Consider the following 6,249-nt stretch of genomic DNA (forward strand, 5'->3'; position numbering starts at 1 on the left):
AGGGGTGGTTGGTGCGGCCATCGCGCTCCGGGCGTTTGATTGCCCCTCAATGGCGTGCTGCCGCCCGTGTCGCTTGGATAGTGAAGCGTGAACGTATCCTGGAAGCGCGCGCCTGGGCGCGGATTGTCTGGTGGCGGGGCGTCTTGTTCAGCATGTGCCTGCGCTTCTTGCGCGTCCTGCAGGTCATCCATGTCGTTCTCTAGCATTCCGACTCTGTGCTGGAGTGTCTCGATTTGGCTGACGATTCTGGCTTGTGCTGCGCACACTCCTTGCATCAGCTGCGTCGCTTCTCGGACCCTCTGGTTGTTTAGGGCCACGGACTTTTCTACAGCTCGGAGTTGCTTCAGCCAAACTCCTATTGCTTTTATGAATTCCCGTGAGACCTGCACTGGGTCTCCTCCGGTTGGCAGCAATTCGTCGGCCTCATCTTCTGGGTGCTCTGGCCTTGGGGGCGATGTTAGTGCTTCGCCCGTGTGCATCGACTCCTCCAGAATCAGCCTCGTTAGCTGCATATCCATTTTTGATATGAGCATGTCATCGGTCAATGCTATTTGCAGTGGATGTTCTGCGACGCCCGTCGCCTCCGCTAACGCTTCTTGCTCTTGCAGGATAAACGTTGTCCTCCGTTCCATCCTGGCTCGCATGGCCGACGCTGGTGACGCTTGCGACGTCTGCTGAAAATCTGACGCGGTGTAGTCGCCCAGCATCCATTTCTGCAGCCGGCTCTTCTTTACTGCTATGTCGCCATCTACTTTCAGATCTAGGGCTGCCAGTGTTCTATGTAGCCCATATTCTTGTAACTCGGCGATCCATTGCTGAACGCATACTTCCGGTTCTCTTAGCGTCTCCATTATTGATTGGTTGCGAGCGCTGTTGTAAATGTCAATAATTGCCTAGTACGATTTACAACCTCGCTCTAACAACCTAGCGCACGTGAGTGTGTTCTTGACTATATGGTGGCCGACCAAAAACAAATTAATTAATCGCGTCTTAAATTCCAACGAATTCCATGCTCCAACGCGAGCTTTTATTTTAATGGCCTCTCAACACACGGCTTAGGGCGCGCCGCTCTACGCAAAAAAAAACAATATTCCTACCTATCAGCGGTACTAACTGTTTGTTAGTGCCGCTGTGTTATTTTTCTTTTGGGCACGCCTGGTGTTGTAGTTCGTTGGGGTTATTTTGTGACGATAGCTAGAATCTGAGAAAAGTTCGATTCGCTTCGTCTGTTATAAGTTCGGCGTAGCAAGGCGGCTTACGACGAGTCAAAACAAAATATTGAGAAGAAAAGAAAATTTTCAAAGCAAAAGCAAAAACAGAAAAAAAAATATATCGACCGCTGCGAGGAGTCACACACTACTACTCAAAAAAAAATCAACGGAGAAAATCAGAGAAAAAGAGACAAGTAAAGTCCAAAAAAAAACAATGATAGAGAAAAAAAAAAACTTCTCGCAACTGTCGGTCGCCTTGCTCGCGCAGGCGGCGGCACAATTTTCGCTGTCCGCGCGACTGCCGTCGAACCTATCTAGCGGCGTTGACGACTAGGAATTTTAGTAATCGCGATACTCGGCTACAATAATAAAATTTTAAACTACATAAAAGTCGTCAAGGCCGCTGTTTTCCCCACGAACTCCAACTCAAGCCGCGTGTTTGTAAACACTCACGCGCGCCTGACACAAAGACTCTCTCTCTCTCTCGCGCCGGTTTCAACTTGTCGAAGGTTGCCGCGCGCCGGTCAACCGTTGTTGCCCGTGATTATAGCTAGTTGGGCGCCACTGTAACGGTCCGTAAAATAATTAGATTATTTTCACAGCCCGTTAAAGATTTTATTTTCACTGGTCGGTGCGGGGCTCACCGCCGCCCCGATCAGCTAGCCGCTTCCTGGCGTTCCGCCGAATACGGGCGGGCACGCGCTGCCCTGAAATGGGATCGCGAAAGCATGGCTAAATGCACGAGAGCGTGCGTGAGTTCCAATCACGGGCGTGGGAAGGGACAGAGATGCCTTCCTGGGTACGACCAACACAACGTCAACCCTTAATCAAATCAAATCAAGCTTTATTCATTCGTATGGGCTTTTTCTTCATACAACGTCGCATGCCGAGATTTCGCTTCGCGTATTAATCCGGAGGGAGAGAGAGGCGCTCGCTCGCGTAACTAAACGCACGCCGAGTTATCACTTGTCAAAAGAAAGGAACTCACCGGGAAGTAGCTGCTGCAGACAGACTACCCTTTTCTCGTCGCCCGCGTTATCGCCCTCGTTCGGGCGGGCAAGTTCTGCCCCTGGTGATCGCCCACTCCAGACGACAGCGCACAAGTTACGGCGATCTTTGAGGATAGTCCCTGATCTGCTCTCGCACTCGCACTTTTTCCTAAGTCAGGTCACTTTCCTTTTTTCTTCTTCTTTGTCCACGTACGCACGTGGCGATCCCTTTAGCTCGCCGGTCTCAGTACAAGTGTCGAAAATCGTCTCCCCACCCTAGTCCGTCGCTGCGGCACGCGCCTGCCCTAGTCTCGCTCTCTCTCTCTCTCTTCCTTCTTCGCTCGCTTGCCCGCTCGGCCATGCTCGGCCTCGCGCGCGGACAATCTTCCGCGAAAACGGTCCCGGCCGTTATATATTAAATAATTTTTTAGGATTATTTCCATATATTTTTACTAGAACAAGTCATTTAACTATATCACTAACATTATCCTTAATTTTATGAATTTCTTATATATGTTTCGGTTGATTTAATTATATAAACCATATATTTATTCATTTAGTCCCTATAGGAACACCTAATATTTTAATACCATTTATAGTATTAATTGAAAGAATTAGTAATATTATTCGACCAGGTGCCTTAGCAGTACGATTAAGAGCAAATATAATTGCTGGACATTTATTAATAACTTTAATTTCTTCAACTGGTAATAATTTAAATTATACTTTATTAAGACTAATATTAATTAGTCAAAGTTGTTTAATTATTTTAGAATTAAGTGTATCATTTATTCAAGCTTATGTATTTACTGTATTAAGAACTTTATATAGAACTGAAACAAATTATGGAAAAAAAATTAATTCAACCTTTTCATTTAGTTACTATTAGACCTTGACCAATTTTAACATCAGGGAGAATTATAATTTTATTAGTAGGAGTAATAAATTTATTTAATAATCATCAATATATATTATTAATTTTGGGAATAATTAATTTAATTATTTGTTTAATTCAATGATGACGTGATATTATTCATGAATCAACATATCAAGGGTTTCATACTATTAAAGTTGTTAATGGATTAAAATTAGGAATAATTTTATTTATTATTTCAGAAATTTTTTTTTTCTTTAGTATTTTTTGATGTTATTTTCATATATATTTGGCTACATGCGCGTCGTTCGCGCATGCTTGAATGCATACGAGGAGTCTCGAGAAAAGGTTGGTCGCAGTGTGAGGTAGCCAGGCTCACACTCGGCGGTCGGTAAGGAAGAAAGCGTTTCGTCCCGATGCTACCGGCTGGACTCGTCAGTGAGGCTTGACGGCCGGTAACATCTGCCTCATACGCTCGAAGTGCGTGAGTCGCTATGCAGACTTGTATATTCAACGAGCGTATGTCGAACCGTGGGGACGCCACATATATTTGTCTCCTAGTATTGAAATTGGATCAATTTGACCTCCTAAAAATATTATAACTTTTAATCCATATAATATTCCTTTATTAAATACAATTATTTTATTATCATCAGGAATTACTATTACTTGAACTCATTATTCTTTAATTAATAGAAATAAAATTAATAGAATTATTAGTTTATTAAATACTATTGTTTTAGAAATAATTTTTATATATTTTCAATATGTAGAATATTATAATAGTAGATTTACTATAACTGATTCAGTATATGGATCTATTTTTTTTATAGCTACTGGATTCCATGGATTACATGTTTTAATTGGAACTTTATTTTTAATTGTAAATTTTTTCCGTATTATATTTAAGGGGACCAGAGGGTGTTTCGTAGTGAAAAATTAACACTTTGTTTATTGCCGCGTAGAAATCATTCTACTGAAGATATCGATGTAGGACTTTTTTCAGCTGAAAGTATTCTATATAAGCTTTCATTTTCTTTGTTATAAGTTCCAGAATAATCATTGTACACCTAATATGGACACAACAAAGATCAAGCTCTATTTTTCAAAAAATGGGGCTTTGCCACGCCTTTCTGAACGCCAGAGTGGACAAAAATCGTTTTGTGAGAGCTCATTTTTTTTGTTATGAACCGGACTACAGAATGAGCGGAGCACTTTTCTAAAAAAGATAATTCTTCCTATTTTTTGAGGATAATTTGCAAAAAAAATTTTTTTGAAAAATTAAAATTTCATATATTGGCTCAAAAAAATAGGAAGAATTATCTTTTTTATAAAAGTGCTCCGCTCATTCTGTAGTCCGGTTCATAACAAAAAAAATGAGCTCTCACAAAACGATTTTTGTCCACTCTGGCGTTCAGAAAGGCGTGGCAAAGCCCCATTTTTTGAAAAATAGAGCTTGGTCTTTGTTGTGTCCATATTAGGTGTACAATGATTATTCTGGAACTTATAACAAAGAAAATGAAAGCTTATATAGAATACTTTCAGCTGAAAAAAGTCCTACATCGATATCTTCAGTAGAATGATTTCTACGCGGCAATAAACAAAGTGTTAATTTTTCACTACGAAACACCCTCTGGTCCCCTTAATAATTATTCTTCAATTCATCATTTTGGATTTGAAGCAGGTGTTTGATATTGACATTTTGTAGACATTGTATGGTTATTTTTATATCTAAGAATCTATTTATAATTAATAAACATATATACTTATTCACTTTATATATATATATATACTTATTAATTTATATTTATATAGTATAATTAATACAGTTAATTTCCAATTAATAAATTTATTATTAAAATAATATAAATAATAATTTCTTTTATTTATTATTAATTTTTAATTAATTTTAATTATTTTTATTTTTATTATTATTTTTATTTTTATTTTACTTTAATTTTAATTATTTTATTTATTATAATATTTATAAATTTTATTTTATCAAAAAAAATAAATAAAAATCGAGATAAAATATCACCTTTTGAATGTGGACTTGATCCAATAAGAAGTAATCGATTACCATTTTCATTACAATTTTATTTAATTTCAATTAATTTTTTAATTTTTGATGTTGAAATTGCATTAATTTTACCTATAATTAACTCATGATCATATATAAATTATTATATTTATTTTAATATTATTATTATTATAATAATTTTATTATTAGGTTTATATATAGAATTGTATGAAGGTGCATTAACTTGATTTAAATAATAGAAAATAGACTAAATTAAGTCATTAGACTCATAATCTAAAAATATATTAAATATTTTTCTAAATATTAATTGAAACCAATATGAGGTAAATTATTGTTAATAATTATATAGAATTTAATTAATTCCAATTAAAATTTATATAATATATATATATATATATATATTGCAACGGTAGTCGATTCAATTAATCGAACCGTTCGCGATTCTGAATTTCGCGCGTTAGTTCTAAGTATTGAGAGAGAGAGGGGGCGCGCGATCTTTCAAATTAGCAGTTACGCTTCAGCTGTATTCGAACGAGCATCGCCGATTTTTATTTGCACAGTTTTTCTCGCCGAGTAATAGTTACTGGTCCATAATAATTACGCGCGTGAGTGCAACAACGAGACCTACAGATTGCAGCGTTTTGGTAGCAGCAGATTTGCAGCTGATAGGTGGTACGAGGCAGCACAGCTGATAACCTAGGACCGGAGGCAGTTGATATTTTGCTGACATCAACAATGACGGCTGATCACCGTAATTGCACCGCAGGGTAGGTGCACCTCCCTTTATTATCGCGTGTCTAAATATATTTATTATTTTGTTCAGCCGCGTTAGCGTTGATAATAATTTTGTATTCGCGCCGAGCGTTAGATCGCGCCAATTTTCGTATCTTCTCTCTCTCTCTCTTTCTCACCGAAAGTTAATTAATTGTAAATCCTGTTCGCGTGCGTCAGTCTTTCGGCCCGATAAAGACTGTAGATATTTTTATTAATAAAATCTATTAAAATTATTCGCCGATTTCGTCATATGATTTCTCCCAATAGTTTAAACAATTGAAATAGGCTTAAGTTTTAATCCGATCATAGCTAGGGGATTAAGTGTATTAGGAGCAAAGTCGATTACACTTGAAACTCATC

General features: G+C 37.9%; 1 pseudogene; it reads left to right on the forward strand.

The window, feature by feature from the left end:
* The first annotated feature begins 2,771 nt into the window (after positions 1-2,771).
* Positions 2,772-4,823, forward strand: LOC131665810 (cytochrome c oxidase subunit 3-like; annotated as a pseudogene).
* The last annotated feature ends 1,426 nt before the right edge of the window (positions 4,824-6,249 follow it).

Source organism: Phymastichus coffea, unplaced genomic scaffold, assembly GCF_024137745.1.
Source record: "Phymastichus coffea isolate CEN01 unplaced genomic scaffold, Cenicafe_Pcof_1.1 PCOF00003, whole genome shotgun sequence".
NCBI lineage: Eukaryota > Metazoa > Arthropoda > Insecta > Hymenoptera > Eulophidae > Phymastichus > Phymastichus coffea.